The 14,034-nt window shown below is 39.7% G+C and overlaps 1 long non-coding RNA gene across 1 annotated transcript; it reads left to right on the top strand.

The window, feature by feature from the left end:
• The first annotated feature begins 10,086 nt into the window (after positions 1–10,086).
• Positions 10,087–12,933, top strand: LOC310663266. The gene is made up of 4 exons (XR_014504455.1): positions 10,087–10,174; positions 11,315–11,378; positions 11,883–12,110; positions 12,830–12,933. It is a non-coding gene; the product is annotated as an uncharacterized lncRNA (long non-coding RNA).
• Positions 12,934–14,034: the final 1,101 nt, after the last annotated feature.

Genomic DNA, 14,034 nt, shown 5'->3' with positions numbered 1-14,034 from the left:
CGGTTCATTTCCCCCAGCGGAGAGTGATGCAAGTCAGGTTCCTTCCTTTTACCGCATGGTGCCTAATGAAGCCCACCAGTTTCTTGGGATTATCCGCTTGCTTAAGCATTTTGGATGGACGTGGATTGGACTCATTGCTCTGAATGATAACAGTGGAGAACATTTTTTGCAGACCCTGGAGCCATTGCTTTCTCAAAATGGAATTTGCTCAGCCTTCACTCAAATAATTGCAATACAACTCCACTTTGATAATGTGGATGACATGCATGATATAGCTTTAAATATGTATGTGAAAATAAGAGATAATAAAGTCACTACACTTATTGTTTATGGAGAATCTCTGGCAATTATAGCACTGAGACTTACTATATTTCTACCAGATCCTACAAATAAAGAAAACACATCATTTAAAAAGGTATGGATCTTTACAGCACAGACAGATTTCATATCTATGGGTCTTCTTAAAGTTTGGAATGTTCTGCTCTTTCAAGGAGCCATTTCCTTCACAATCCACTCACAAAATCTTCTAGCATTCAAGGAATTTCTTCAGAGCATAAAGCCTTCCCGGACACAGGGAGATGGTTTCATCAAAGGCTTCTGGGAGCAAGCATTTGACTGTATTCTTCCCAATTTCAATGCACCAATGGAGGTCTATGGTATGTGTACTGGAGAGGAGAGATTGCAGAGTCTTCCAAGGTCTCTGTTTGAAATGAGCATGACTGGTCACAGCTACAGCATCTATAATGGTGTCTATGCTGTGGCTCATGCCTTGCATAACTTTTACTCCCCTAGATCCAAGCAGAGAGCAATGGGAAAAAGTGAAAGATTAAAACTTCAGAATCTGGAGCCTTGGAAGGTAATGTTCTGAGAATGAAGAGAATTTTTTTTTACCATTATTTGCATCACCAGAGTCATGTAACAGAAGGCTTTATATACAACTGGAAATCAAAATATTACTGCTTGGTTATCCAATAAAACTATTGTTATTTAGAAGTCATCTGAAGGCAGCTGTGTATCACGAAGTTTTTAATGTTTTATTGCATTTTTATAAGTGTTGGAAGACTCCCAGGGTGGATGGAGCAACCCTGCCAGATGTTTTGGAGTAAAAGTTCAATTATAATGTCCAAACATGTCCTGCTTTCAATCTGTCATAATAGTATTTATTTTGTATGTCTTTATTATACTTATTTTTTAAAATAAGATTATTATTTTTTAAAAAGGACTTTATTACATTAGGATCCGGAGGTGCTGTATAAATAGTATGGAAAATTGTATTCACTGAAAAAGATAAATATGTGCATTTTATGTACTTAATTCTGCCAAATATTTTTTGTTATAGTTTTTCATCATAATATAACAACTTCAAAAACTACATACAAAACAGGTAGAAATCGGAGTCCTCTCCTAGAGTCATTTCACAGCTCTCACCTGAGATCCCTACTTTTCCCTCCCTGCCTCTCACTCGGGGGGGGGGGGAATACTTCCCTGTTTCTCACCTAGGGTCCGCCATGACCACACACCACCCCTATGAGTAGTTAATCTGTGGACCTTAGCAAGGACCCCACATATAGGACTTCAAAGGAAACAGGAAACAAGAAGAAGAAAATAGAGGGAAAGAACCACTAAAGGAGAAAATAAAGGGAAAGGAATATTAGAGATGAATAAAAAAGGCTTCCAATGCATAATAAAGTCTCCATCTGTGGTGTCAAAATCACTCATATTTCGCACATGTTCTTTGTTAACTGAAGCTACGTTACTATAACTAAATAAGCTTCATGAAGAAATATTTCTGTAAACCATGGCATTTTATTCAAAATCTCATTTATGCTATTCCCATTCAACTCCATTTTCTCTTTCTATTAGCTGCACCCTGTTCTTCAGGACATTTCATTTAACAACTCAGCTGGAGAAACCGTGTCCTTTACTGATCAAAGAGAAGTGGGAGGGGGATTTGACATCATGAACATATTCACGTTCCCGAACAGGTCCTTCCTTCGATTGAAGATTGGATGGGTTGATTCTGATGCAGCTGATGGAAAAGAATTCAGCATTAATGAGGACATGATTTTATGGCACAATGATTTTAACCAGGTCTGGAATTTAGGCAGGGGTGCCAACTTGAATAAAATACTGGGGCGGGTAACCCCCACACTGAATAATCAATTTCAAGACGTGGCTCATGAACACCTTTTGAATAGCAATGCCCATCACCTCTGGGAGAGGGCAGGCCTCTCAATTATTTTATTGAGGGTGTATGTGAAGGGACTTTGGCCCCTAGAAGTTGGCCCCTATTACTCTAGGGTTTACTTGTGGGCCCCACATTCTCCGATTTATGAGCACACTGATATATTCCTCCACTAAATTCTTGTTTAAAAGACTTGTACAATGGCCCCTTAAGCCTGTGGAGCAGAGTATGGATCACTTTTCAGGTTAACTTGTTTCATTCACTTAAAGGCAGAATTAATAATAATAATAATAAAGTCTTACTAAATACTGATATGGCTAGGAGAGTGACATAAGTTTTGAATATCTCGTCTTTCCACTATAAAGTTTCTGATTTCTGAAATGGCCCTAGTTTTTTCTGTATCTTGTATTTGCCTCTTTCATTCCAATTTCTTAATACAAAGGGGCTGATGGTTGGACTATATATGAAGAAGCGGTCCTGTGCCAATGTTTATGGGATGAGAGATCACCTTTCTTATTTGAACTTCAGAATCTGAAATTTTCCTTCAACGATTTCTCCCTTCTGAAATTATTTCCTGTTTATTGATAGGTGATGCCAATTTCTGTGTGCAATGACTACTGCCTCACGGGTAATCAGAAGAAAAGGAAGGAAGGGCAGAAATTTTGCTGCTATGATTGTACTCCATGTCCCGAAGGGAAGATTTCAAACCAGAATGGTATGTGACAGTTTTCATTGTAGAATATTAGCAAATCTTTGATGAAAGGAAGTTAAATTATTATTATTATTATTTTCATTTCTATGCCGCTTTATATTTTTAAGAAAAATCTCAAAGTGGTTTATAGCATATTAAAATATCAATAAAACAATCCAGAATCAAACATTTCCAAAGAAAGTCAAATACAAAGAATACTGTCAAAGCAACATAATTAACAGGAAATTAAAATATTTTCTTAAAGATTTCAAAATAGAACATTACAAAGGAGGTCAACTACAGAATACATATTTAAATACACACACACACACACACATACATACATACATACATACATACATACTATGCTGTGCACCACACTATCCTGCTTGGAGTGGTGTGAATATTTTATTGCTACTTTCAAGTAACATCTCATCAAAACCTACAAAAACCAAAGAGCCTGGTGAAATCTCATGTAGGTGGATCTAAAATTAAGATTTCATTGTACACATAATTTAAGTGAAGCTGTCAAGTCAAGTAGTAAAATGGTACAGAAGTTGCAGATTTGCAAAACGATGTGTGTAGTCAGAATGAAACATTCTAGACATCATCATGGGTGAAATTAGGCCAGAACCTTATTCATTATCCTTCAAGGAAGAGGAAATATCTTGGCACTAATTCCAACCAGCATTTGTTTTTTGAAAGGCATTCCACTTGATAGTGTAGCTGCATTTGACATCCTTCAGAGCTGAACAAGGTTGGAGCTTTGTATTTGGCAAGACAAGCAGCCAGGTTCCCAGGAGGGAACAGTATATGTATGGGGGTGGGGAATAGGCAACACTGGGCCCCATCAGACCTAGTGGCATGCCTTCCTCTTATCACTCTCTAGACCCTTTACAGTCCACCCTATTGATGTGACTTTCTGTCCATCATTTCGACAAAGGTTTTAGAATGCCTAACAATGGCTACTGGCACTTACTGAAGGAAAGGCAAAAACATCCTAACCTGGAGACAATTAAATATGGGAGCAAAAGACATCCCCCCCCCCTCAGTTAACTGTCCACCCACTTACTCTGCCATATTTGTGCCATTGGACAAAGACCCCCCCACCCTGCTGGGTGCACAGCATGGCTACTTAAAATTATTTAAACAAACCTGTGTCAGATTCTGCAGGAATATAATAAGTAATTCAAATATACAACCAGCTCTCTGACCGTAAGGAAGGTTCAAAAGAGATCAACAGGATCAAGAATGGCTTTATAGTAGGCAAAAAACACAGATGAATTGCAAATGGAGTTTGACTTTCTTCTATTTGTCAGATATGGCTGACTGCTTCAGATGTCCAGAAGATCAATATGCAAACAAGAAGAAAAATGGATGCATCCCTAAAACTATCAACTTTCTTTCTTATGAAGAACCTTTAGGGATCAGCTTGGCCTCACTTGCTCTTTCTTTTTCCCTGATCACAACATTGGTGCTTGCAACATTTTTTCAGCAGAAGGACACTCCTATTGTCAAAGCCAACAACAGGGATCTCACCTACGCTCTCCTAATTGCCCTTCTACTCTGCTTCCTCTCATCTTTTCTGTTTATTGGACACCCTGGCAAAGTGACCTGCCTTCTTCGACAACCAACTTTTGGCATCGTCTTCTCTGTGGCAGTTTCCTGTGTGTTGGCCAAAACCATCACTGTAGTTGTAGCTTTCATGGCCACCAAGCCTGGGTCCAGTATGAGGAAGTGGGTAGGGAAAAAACTGTCCAACTCCGTTGTCCTTTCCTGCTCCCTCGTTCAAGCAATTATTTGTACTGGATGGTTGATGATCTCTCCACCATTTCCAGATCAAGACATGTTCTCGGTAATGGGAGAAAGCATTGTGCAATGTAATGAAGGCTCAGTGACCATGTTTTACTGTGTCTTGGGCTACATGGGCCTCCTGGCCATTGCCAGCTTCATTGTGGCATTTGCAGCTCGCAAATTGCCAGACAGTTTTAATGAAGCCAAGTTCATCACCTTCAGCATGTTGCTGTTTTGCAGTGTTTGGTTGTCTTTTGTCCCAACTTACCTAAGCAGTAAAGGAAAATCCATGGTGGTGGTGGAGATCTTCTCTATCTTGTCCTCCAGTGCTGGGTTGTTGGTTTGTATCTTTGCCCCTAAATGCTACATCATTGTGCTGAGGCCTGAGCTGAACAACAGGGAGCAACTAATAAGGAGAAGGATGTAAATTCAACCTTCCTTCTTCTTTCTATTCTATTGTTATACATAAGGGATTTTAGTATAAAAATGGTTACTTTGAGTTCCTCCTCCGGTGTGATACTCTTTTGCAGGATTGATTTTGAAAAGTTTAGTGTTGTGAAATTAAAGCAGATTAAAATTCTCTGTCACCTTACCTCAGGAGCGAGGAACAACTTTCCGGGCGGGGGGAGGGTGGTAGTTTCCATTAAAGTGCTAATAAAATGGATGCAGGGGGAGGGGAGCTTGGTTTTTGATAGAGAAACTGCTTCCACCTCATTGATCAAGCCTCTTTGTAGCTGTCTGTTTAAAATACTCATTGCCTTCTGACACCCAGTGACAGACGGGTTGGTGGCCCCTTTCAAGTACCAAACTTTGGCCCTCAAGGCCTGGAAAAATGATCAATCTGGCCAACTGTGGGGAAATGTTACTGACTCCAGCCTTAAGGCAAGAAACCTCTGATTAAAAATGGAATTTTGTGGGTAGTGAAGCAATAGAGAAATACATTGGAAAGTGTGGAATGAATGGTGGCTTTGATAACTTTGAATTACTTCCTTTTCTCTTATTAATATGCATTTCTTACATGGGACTGATTTACCTTATATTACTCTGTTCTTTAATTCCAAATTATATTTCCTTAAGTAAAGAAACATGTTAGCTAAAATTAAAGTTCTGAGAATCTTCCTTGAACCTCAAATAACATGCTGACAAATATGGAAAAGAACAGAACAAATCAACTGTTTGGATTGGCCCACAAAAAGAAAAGGTGCTGCCACATTTATGTATGTGTTTTTAAACTCTTTAAGCATGCATAACAGACATTGAAGGGCACTGGAAGAAGCTTAAGTTCTTTACATGGAAGTTATTGGACTGGCAGGTGTGAGTTAAAGCAATCCCTAAAGTAAACTGGTCCCAATATATTAATGACTTCCTATATGAATTGATAAGTGCCTGATAAATGGTTTCAATACAATGGGAGAGAGGCGTCAGTTAAAGGGGCTCTATGCCCTCCAAATGTCTCTTCCAGGCCCTCGGAACTCATCCCAGGTTGTATTCCTCACTGGCTCTGCTTCAAATCCTGAGGTTTTGCCTGCCTGGTATATGTCCTTGAACTTTGAGAATAAGACTGCTTGGCCTGTATGAGTAGAAAGTAGACACTATACAGTAGTTAAACTTGCATTAGGTGCTCTGTCCAGTTTCACTTCTTGTCTCACCCACCACTGGCATATGGCTTTTGGAAGGTTACTCAGATCCTGGGCCTGAAACAGGTTCCCCACTTGTCCAACATAACAGTAATCTCTGTTGGTTCACGCTAGCAAGTGAAGCTACATGTTTTAAAACTAGAGCTTAATTGTATGGAGAGATATTGATTCCCATTCCCTTGAAGGGAAATGGTACAGGGAAGTGGCCTTTATCTCAAACTTTAGCACTGCTACGTACCCAATTCCATTCAGACGCCAAACCCTGATGAAGTAATTCATAACCTCTCAGGTTTAGCTTTGCTTCAGCACTCTGGATACACCAGTGGTCGTCTGGTTTGGGGGTTCCTGCAGTTATAACAGACCTCCACACACATAATTATTTACTCTTAAAAGGTTAATTTATGCCACACAAAGATAACAGCAATAGAAATGGAAACAAATGTCCAGGTAAGCCCACAAAATAGATCAGTTGTCAGCAAGCATACAAAACAGTACAGTGGTACCTCAGGTTAAGAACTTAATTCGTTCTGGAGGGCCGTTCTTAACCTGAAAATGTTCTTAACCTGAGGCACCACTTTAACTAATGGGGCCTCCTGCTGCCACTGCTGCCACCACATGGTTTCTGTTCTCATCCTGAAGTAAAGTTCTTAACCCGAGGTACTATTTCTGGATTGGCAGAGTCTGCAACTTGAAGCATCTGTAACCTGAAGTGTCTGTAACCCGAGGTACCACTGTACAGTGATCATGAATGCCTAATGTATCCTCTATCATTGGCTCACCAAGGAAAAGTTATTCAGTCAATTTTTCTGCCTACAAGGAGCAGAATGGCAATTTTTTAGAAAGAAAAATGCCACTCAGACACCAAACTCTGGAGAAGTAATTCTGCAGTTACTCAGACCACTGCCATTATTTCACCAGGTCAAAACTCCAGAGCAGTGGAGCAGTGGAAAAATCCAGAGCAGATTTTCCCCAGAAGCAACTAGAAAACAAGAAGCAAGTCTGAAAGTGGTTATAAGATAATCTACCTATTCAATTCTTGATGCTGCATTCAAGGAATGCATATGTAACAATTTGATAATGAGCACTCACACTTTACACTGTGGGTGCACTTTACGGGATCGCGTGCAATGCTTCGGACCCAGGGGAACTCACCAGTTTGTATGGGCTGGCCTGCGTCTCAGTGTTATTCTTTGGAGGCTCATGCCCAGCCTCAGTAGTCAAGTTACACTGCTGGGAGGTGGGGCCAGTCATATAAATAGGGGGTGGAGCCGGAAGCAGCCAGGCAGTCAGCTAAGGAGCTTCATCCACCCAATCTTCCCTTTGTTTAATGTTTCTTGTTTACAGATTGACCTTTTTCTTCCTGTTTAGTGAGCATTGCTATGACCTTTTGACTGGTTGCTATTGAAGACCCGGGAAGAAATTTTCCTGCATGGGCAGGTTTTGTACTTCCCATAGCAATTCATCTCCTTTATACCTTTCATTATCTTTAAAGGGACCCCTGACTGTTAGGTCCACTCTGGGACTTCCACTCTGGGGTTGCGGTGCTCATCTCGCTTTATTGCCCGAGGGAGCCGGCGTACAGCTTCTGGGTCATGTGGCCAGCATGACTAAGCCACTTCTGGCGAACCAGAGCAGCGCACGGAAACGCTATTTACTTTCCCGCCGGAGAGGTACCTATTTATCTACTTGCACTTTGAGGTGCTTTTGAACTGCTAGGTTGGCAGGAGCAGGGACTGAGCAACGGGAGCTCACCCCGTCACAGGGATTCGAGCCTTCTGGTAGGCAAGTCCTAGGCTCTGTGGTTTAACTCACAGAGCCACCTGCAGCTTGATCTTATTGAGAAGTGCTGAGTCCCATTTCCTTGAAGACAACTGGAGTAGAGAAGTGGTCCTAATCTCAAAATTTAGAACTGCTACTTTATAGCCTGATGACAGTGTCTTCAGTCAAGAGCTTTCTGTTGTTCTTAGCACACCAAGGAAAAACCCTTCTGCCACTTTTTTCTTTCATCTAAGCAGCAGAATTGGGAATAAAAAAAGTAAAAGTCTTACTCAGACTCTAAACTATGAATAAGTAATTAATATTCCTATTCTGCAATTACTCAAATCACTGCAATTTCTTCTCCAGGCCAAATCCCCAGTTGGCTTCCTGAAGGGAAGAAAAAAATCAACAAGCAAGCCTAAAAGTGTTTTAAAAATAAGCTCATATGTTATGGAGAGCTAGTGTAGGGGGAGAGACAGACAGGGCTCTATCAGTTCAATTTAGGACAATATAATTTCTGTTACTTCTCAAGGAATGTATTTGCAACCCGTTGATGAAATGTATATCATAAGCTAGACTTTCAGGATGTTGCTGCTATTGGTGTTGCTGTTTCTAATAACTCCTGTTCCTATTACCTCTAATTCTATCCGCTGCCCCGGGAATAATCCTTTTCCTGTTCCACACGAGTGGTACCAGCCAGGTGAAGTCATCATTGGTGGAGTTCTTTCTCAGAGCGTTTACAATTTCTATGAAATTTTATATAAGGAACAACCATCAAAGAATGTGTTTGATGTTTCATAGTAAGACTTTTCCATTCCCCCTCTGCATTGCCCTTTCCTTTCTTTCATGTCTTTCAGACAGGAATCCTAAAGAGGGATTCCTCTATCACTGACATTTTCAAGCTGAAATGGGACCCATAATTTGCCTAAATACTGGAATAAAAAAACACACCTTTCTTTCTTTTTTTTTTTAACCTAGCTACTGTCAGAGTTTATTTGAATCAAATTGTGTATTTACAATTGCTTTACAGTATACTTATTGTGAGGAGTGGGGAGGAGAAGGGTGAAAATGCAAACAAATATACTACCACCTATTCATATTCAAGGTCCTTTAAAGTTTCAGTGTGCTGACTTGAATTGATTTCTTGGGTAAATTGTTACATCATGGTGAAAGTTAACCTATATGTAGGGATATGGAAATTGGTTGAATTGTGTTGAGGCTGACAGGGATGCGACAGTTCAGGTTAGATAGCACAGGGAAACCTGAGATTGTCAAATGGGCAGTAGACCAGAGAGGCTGACATTGGGCTAGAAAACCTAAAGAAATAGGAGACTAATTTTGCCACCAACTATGTCTTCCAGTGTGAAGGTAAGTCCATTGCCATCTGACTCCCCTTTCCATCTGATGCAATGCAGAATCAATGACTGTCCTTAGCTACAGTAGCCTGCACACCTCAAACCTGTGGTTCTAATGTGCAAGCAACATTCCTACCCCAACCACAGCTGTATACTGAGAAACAAAGCTATCTGAATTCAATAGGACTTTCATGTAAGTCTGTATAACATTGCAGCTTTCAGTTAAATGAAGTTGTCGCCTACTTTTTCTTGATCAACTGTTATGGAAATGTCAAGCAATAGAAGAACGGCAGGTGTGTGAAAGTATCATGCAAAGCAGTAGTGCCCTGATCACTGGACAGTATCGATTTTATTAGCTTAGATGTGTTAATTACAAATACAATCTTTTCATTTTCGTTTGAAACAGAAGATGTCCAATATTGTAGTATGTTCATATCTGTAACTAATTTACTTTATTTGCAGTATGGTGCCAAAATTTTATCAGCACGTCCTAGCATTGGCATTTGCTGTCAAAGAAGTCAATGAGAATCCCAACATCTTGCCCAATATCACACTTGGCTTTCACATCTATGATAGCTATTATGATGCAAGGATGACCTACCGCACGACTCTTGACCTCGTCTTCAAAACAAAGACATTTGTTCCCAACTACAAATGTGACACCCAGAAAACCCTCATATCCACCATTGGGGGACTTGGCCATGATACCACCTTCCATATGGCAGACACATTAGGCCTCTACAAGATTCCACAGGTAAGAGGTATGAAGGGGCCAATGAGAATCTTTTCTTTCTGCCTCTATGGGTTGCTTCCATGTTTGTTCTCCACAGAGCAAACCTATTGGAAAGTATTCTACTCAGCAGTTTTACTCAGAACAGACTCATCAAAATTATTGCCTCTATCTTAGTCATGATCCTTGATTTAAAATGTAGATCTATACAAGCCTGCATCTTTCTCCCATATTCCTTGTAGATTGCCTTTTCCTGTTTTATTTCTAGAGATGTGAGAGCGTAGAATTTGTGGAATAAAAAGCCAAATGGTACAGGATGAATGTTTTCCATATTATTTGAGATTATATTCACATTTTCTTTCAGTTTGCATATGGTTCATTTCCCCCAATGGAGAGTGATGCAAAACAGGTTCCTTCCTTTTACCGCATGGTGCCCAAGGAAGCCCACCAGTATCTTGGGATTATCCGCTTGCTTAAGCATTTTGGATGGAAGTGGATCCGACTCATTTCTCTGAACGATAACAGTGGAGACCATTTCTTGCAGACCCTGGAGCCATTGCTATCTCAAAATGGAATTTGCTCAGCCTTTACACAAATGATTTCAATACAACCCCACTTTGATAATGTGGATGAAATGCATGATATAGCTTTAAATATGTATGTGAAAATAAGAGACAGTAAAGTCACTATACTTATTGTTTATGGAGAATCTCGGGCAATAATATCATTGAGACTTATTATATTTCTACGAGATCCTACAAATAAAGAAAACACATCATTTAAAAAGGTATGGATCTTTACAGCACAGACTGATTTCATATCTATGGGTTTTCTTAAGGTTTGGAATGTTCTGCTCTTCCAGGGTTCCCTTTCCTTCACAATTCATTCCCAAAAACTTCCAGCATTCAAGGAATTTCTTCTCAACATAAAGCCTTCCCAGAGCCAGGCAGATGGTTTCATCAAAGTCTTCTGGGAGCAAGCATTTGACTGTATTCTTCCCAATTTCGATGTGCCATTGGAAGACAGTGGTATGTGTACTGGGGAGGAGAGGTTGCAGAGTCTTCCAAGGTCTCTGTTTGAAATGGGCATGACTGGTCACAGCTACAGCATCTACAATGGTGTCTATGCTGTGGCTCATGCCTTGCAGAACATTCACTCACGTAGATCCAAGCAGAGAGGAATGGGGAAAAGTGAAAGATTAAAACTTCAGGATCTGGAGCCTTGGAAGGTAATGTTCTGAGAATGAAGAGAATTTTTTTATTTTTTTTTACCATTATTTGCATCACCAGAGTCATGTAACAGAAGGCTTTATCTACCACCGGAACTTAAGACATTTCTGCTTGGTTATCCAATAAAACTATTCTTATTTAGAAGTCATCTGAAGGCAGCTGTGTATCGCGAAGTTTTTAATGTTTGACTACATTTTTATAAGTGTTGGAAGACTCCCAGGGTGGATGGAGCAACCCTGCCGGATGGCTGTGGTATAAATAATATATGATGATTATGATTGAAATGCTTCCAATGCATAAAGAAAAAGGGCTTCCAATGCATAATAAAGTCTCCATCTGTTGTGTCAAAATCGCTGATATTTTGCACATGTTCTTTGTTAACTGAAGCTATGTTATTATACCTAAATAAGATTCATGAAGAAATGTTTCTGTAAACCATGGCACTTTATTCAAAATCTCATTTATGCTATTTCCCATTCAACTCCATTTTCTCTTTCTATTAGCTGCACCCTGTTCTTCAGGACATTTCATTTAACAACTCAGCTGGAGAAACCGTGTCCTTTACTGATCAAAGAGAAGTGGGAGGGGGATTTGACATCATGAACATAGTCACATTTCCAAACAGGTCCTTCCTTCGATTGAAGATTGGATGGGTTGATTCTGATGCAGATGATGGAAAAGAATTCATCATTAATGAGGACATGATTTTATGGCACAATGATTTTAACCAGGTCTGGAATCTAGGCAGGGGTGCCAACTTGAATAAAATACTGGGGCGGGTAACCCCCACCCTGCATAATCGATTGCAAGACGTGGCTCATGAACACCTTTTGAATAGCAGTGCCCATCACCTCTGGGAGAGGGCAGGCCTCTCGATTAATTTATTGAGGGTGTATGTGAAGGGAACTTGGCCCCTAGAAATTGGCATGTATTACTCTAGGGTTTACTTGTGGGCCCCACATTCTGGGATTTATGAGCACACTGATATATTCCTCCACTAAATTCTTGTTTAAAAGACTTGTACAATGGCCCCTTAAGCCTGTGGAGCAGAGTATGGATCACTTTTCAGGTTAACTTGTTTCATTCACTTTGATTTTGGGGCCTTAAAGGCAGAATTAATAATAATAATAATAATAATAATAATAAAGTCTTAGTAAATACTGATATGGTTAGGAGAGTGACATAAGTTTTGAATATCTGTCACATATGGTCTTTCCACTATAAGTTTCTGATTTCTGAAATGGCCCTAGTTTTATCTGTATCTTGTATTTTCCTCTTTCCTTCCAATTTCTTAATACAAAGGGGCTGATGGTTGGACTATATATATGAAGAAGCAGTCCTGTGCCAATGTTTATGGGATGAGAGATCACCTTTCTTATTTGAACTTTAGAAGCTGAAATTTTCCTTCAAAGATTTCTCCCTTCTGAAATGATTTCCTGTTTATTGATAGGGGATGCCAATTTCTGTGTGCAATGACTACTGTCATGCGGGCTATCAGAAGAAAAGGAAGGAAGGGCAGAAATTTTGCTGCTATGATTGTACTCCATGCCCAGAAGGGAAGATTTCAAACCAGAATGGTATGTGACAGTTTTCATTGTAGAATATTAGCAAATCTTTGATGAAAGGAAGTTAAATTATTATTATTATTATTATTCTCATTTCTATACCGCTTTATATTTTTAAGAACAATCTCAAAGTGGTTTATAGCATATTAAAATATCAATAAAACAATCCAGAATCAAACATTTCCAAAGAAAGTCAAATATAAAGAAAACAGTCAAAGCAACATAATTAACAGGAAATTAAAATATTTTCTTAAAGATTTCAAAATAGAACATTACAAAGGAGGTCAACTACAGAATACATATTTAAATACATACATACATGAATGCATACATACATACTATGCTGTGCACCACACTATCCTGCTTTGAGTGGTGTGAATATTTTATTGTTACTTTCAAGTAACATCTCATCAAAACCTACAAAAACCAAAGAACCTGGTGAAATCTCATGTAGGTGGATCTAAAAGTAATATTTCATTGTACACATAATTAAAGTGAAGGTGTCAAGTCAAGTAGTAAAATGGTACAGAAGTTGCAGATTTGCAAATGATGTGTGTAGTCAGAATGAAACATTCTAGACATCACCATGGGTGAAATTAGGCCAGAACCTTATTCATTATCCTTCAAGGAAGAGGAAATATCATGGCACTAATTCCAAAAAGCATTTGCTATTTGAAAGGCATTCCACTTGATAGTGTAGCTGCATTTGACATCCTTCAGAGCTGAACAAGGTTGGAGCTTTGTATTTGGCAAGAAAAGCAGCCAGGTTCCCAGTAGAGAACAGTATATGTATGGGGGTGGGGAATAGGCAACACTGGGCCCCATCAGACCTAGTGGCATGCCTTCCTCTTAACACTCTTTAGACCCTTTACAGTCCACCCTATCGTTGTGACTTTCTGTCCATCATTTTGACAAAGGTTTTAGAATGCCTAACAATGGCTACTGGCACTTACTGAAGGAAAGGCAAAAATATGGGAGCAAAAGACATTCCCCCCCCCTCAGTTAACTGTCCACCCACTTACTCTGCCATATTTGTGCCATTGGACAAAGACCCCCCACCCTGCTGGGTGCACAGCATGGCTACTTAAAA

Source organism: Podarcis tiliguerta (assembly GCF_965153285.1).
Source record: "Podarcis tiliguerta genome assembly, chromosome: 13".
In the NCBI taxonomy this organism is placed as follows: domain Eukaryota; kingdom Metazoa; phylum Chordata; class Lepidosauria; order Squamata; family Lacertidae; genus Podarcis; species Podarcis tiliguerta.
This window is presented reverse-complemented; position numbering and strand designations above follow the sequence as displayed.